Raw genomic sequence first — 3429 nt, 5'->3', positions numbered from 1 at the left:
AACTAAAATTGGGGAAAAAAAAACCAATTTTTTTTTTTTTTTTTTTTTTTTTTTTTTTTTTTTTTTTTTTTAGTTTAATGCCTGCAAACTCTTGATACAATATAAAAAAGCTGGATGTTTCCCGCGGTCCCTTGTCTGCGTGGCTGGATGCAGCCTCCAAGGATGAGCTGTGTGTTCCATGGCACAGCCAGGACACTGCAGCCCCACAGCAATCCCAGGCTGGAAACCTCTGGGAAGGCTCCGGATGACAAAGAAAAGAAAAACAACTATTCCTGATCACATACTTTAATCATGGCCCTGTGAGTTTATTTGACATGAGGTTTTGGTATTTATAGCCAGACTTGTGCTTTACTTTTTTATATAATAGTGGATGTTTATTTCTCTCACCCATTACATCCCATCCCAGAAACTGCACAAATCTGTGACAAACACAAAGTGAGGCTGATGTACTTTCTTTGTAAATTTAGAAGGTTTTGGCACCTGTGGGTGTCTGTAGCACACAACTCAGTCTGCTGTTGAGCTACTGAAAATGTAAATCCTTCAGTATTTAATTTCAATAGTGACTGAATTTTTCCACGTGGGTGGGGGAAGAATTTTCCAGTTTCATTCCTCGGAGCTGCCGAACTCGGAGGTTTCCCCTGCTGGACAGAAGGTGGCACTGGAAGTACAGGAATGAATTGTCGCCACCTGCTCGCCTTCACACGCGGGCTGACTAAATGGGGAAAACTGGAATAAACACCTGTACCTCCAGGGCTTGGAGCCTGCACCCTTGACTAAATAAATGGGGAAATCCGGAATAAACACCTGTACCTGTGGGGCTTGGAGCCTGCACTCCTGACTAAATGGGGAAAACTGGAATAAACACCTGTACCTGTGGGGCTTGGAGCCTGCACTCCTGACTAAATGGGGAAAACTGGAATAAACACCTGTACCTGTGGGGCTTGGCTCCGGCACTCCTGACTAAATGGGGAAAACTGGAATAAACATCTGTACCTGTGGGGCTTGGAGCCTGCACTCCTGACTAAATAAATGGGGAAAACCGGAATAAACACCTGTACCTCCAGGGCTTGGAGCCTGCACTGCTGACTAAATAAATGGGGAAAACCGGAATAAACACCTGTACCTGTGGGGCTTGGAGCCTGCACTGCTGACTAAATAAATGTGGAAATCCTTTCCTCCTTTGCAGCGGTGGAGGCGCTGCGGGAGCGCTGAACTCGCGGCTGAGGGATGCAGCAGCTGCTGCCGGGGGAAGCTCAGCTGCAACAGGCGTGTTTGTGTTCACAGCGCTGCTGATGTTTCCTTCACAACTTTGCCAAATGCAGCGAGTTTAAGGAAACTTTGTCCCAGTGAGAAGAAACGAATCGGGCTTGCTGGAAGTCCAAGTCCCGTCTGAGGGGGAGCCAGCCGTGACCTTTGCTGCTGGGATGCAGAGGGAAGGCTGCTGAACACCCGAGAGCTCCAACGGGGCCAAACACGGGTCTGGCCGAGGCTCAGGAGCTGGCTGCACATCTGGCAGCTCTCTTACAGCCAGCGCCACGGTCTTTAATTTCCGTGCTGTTTCTGGCTCTATTTCTTGAGTCCAGGAGGAGAGGAAAGCCAGGAAAGGAAAACTGATAGATCTGTCTCTGTGCTTGCCTGGCACTGAGACCTGCAAGAGAAATTGTGTGGCTCTGTGGAGCTCTGCAGGACTGCACGCCACCCTCTGACCCCTCTCCCTTGGACCCTCCCCAGGGTACACCTTCCCCCTCCCAATCTCCTTCTGGGAGGGGTTCCCACTGCTCCTGACTGCTGCAGCAGCTTCTTCCTGCACCCTCGAGGCCGTTCCCCTCTGTCACCCCAAGTCAGAAGCTGGCTGCAATTTGGGGTGCAGAAATGGCCACTCTAATCGTGCCTCCAGCTGTCTGACAGGGACTGTGATGCTTTGCTTCATCTGGTGCTTTGTCTGAATTTTGCGTGCAGAAGCAGGGGCTGGGCTGTGTCTGCTGTGCTCTGGTGTCTGTCTGCTTTCCTTGAAGCCTTCCTAGAGGAATTATTTGTTAAACAAATTGAATGTGTTGGGAATAACACGCAATGGTTCATAATTCTCTGCCGTGTACCACTGGGTCCAGTGGGGATTTCTGCTACATCACCAGCACGGTGCTGGGGCTGAAGAGAGCACTCTGGGAGGGGCTGCTGCTGCTGAAGACATGACCACATTCATTGACAAGCAGAATTAATTTGTTGGGTTTTGTTTGCATGGATTTTACCAGAGTAAAATCCCACTTATTTTCCATTTCAGTGCCATGAAAAGTGTATTGATTTTTCTTCACTTCTGATTGTTCACATTACTGGATTGCTTTTAAATAGTTGACAGAGATCATTCATTTTCCAGCTCCAACATATTTTACAGCCTGCTCCATGTTTTGTTTGTGTGTGCTTTGGGGGAGTTCCACAGCTGTACATCACAATGATCACCTGCAAACGGCAGCCCTGGCAGCAGGGAAGAAACTCTTCCCCCGTGGGGTTTTTGCTCCCTGCTGCCTTCTCCCTCGCAGCTTCTGCACCTCTGTTTCACCTTCCCGACCTAGAAGGTGGAGCTGAGGCTCAAAAACCCTCTAAGGCAAATAGCAAAACAGGCCAAAGAAATAACAGGGCCACATAAGAGTCAGAGGTGTTGTGAGAGGTGCTGGCGAGGGGGAGGACACCAGGCGCTGTCCTTGGTGTGTGTGAGCCCAGCAGGGCAGGGGCAGCATCCTTCCAGCCCAGCACACAGCAAAGTGAGGGAACCTCTGGGCGTTTCTTCAGTGCAGAACCCGTGGGGTTTGCAATGCTGCCCCAGCCCAGCTCCCCTGTGCCCTCCCCTGAGCTGTGTCACCTCTCCAGGCTGAGCCCTTTGGGAGCAAGGACTCCTGGCCCTGCTGGCCAGCACAGCTCCTAAAGCAACGGGGGCCTGATTCCACAGAGGCCTCGGGCAACAGGGAGGCCGTGCTAATAATGAGAATTAATTATTCATTTATCACTTCACTCTCAGTGAGTAATCTCCAATAATCATGTATAATTTGCTGCTTCAGTGAATACTTTGATACTAAACAGAGCTGGTAGAATAAAGTCACAGGAGTGAAAACCCTGTGTAAAAGGAGTGAGAAAATGCTCGAGTAAAAAAAAAAAATAATAAATCTAAGAAATATTTGTGCACAATCATTTGCCCAGATGTAGTAGTGTCCTGGATAAGCATATGGAAGGCAGACAGAGACAGAGATTGCTCAGTCTCTTCCCCAGCTCTTGTTAGAGAGTCAGAGGTCACGGTATGATCCCAAACAGGAGCCTGTGTTCTGTGTCCAGGAGATCATTTTGCCTTCTTTAACCTCCTTCTGGGGTGAAGGAAGTGCACTAAGGGAAAGCTACTTGGCACTGAAGCAATGAAGTGGGGAATTAAGTATTCATGAGGCC

Source organism: Pyrgilauda ruficollis, unplaced genomic scaffold (assembly GCF_017590135.1).
Source record: "Pyrgilauda ruficollis isolate IOZ18807 unplaced genomic scaffold, ASM1759013v1 scaffold59, whole genome shotgun sequence".
Lineage (NCBI taxonomy): Eukaryota > Metazoa > Chordata > Aves > Passeriformes > Passeridae > Pyrgilauda > Pyrgilauda ruficollis.
This window is presented reverse-complemented; position numbering follows the sequence as displayed.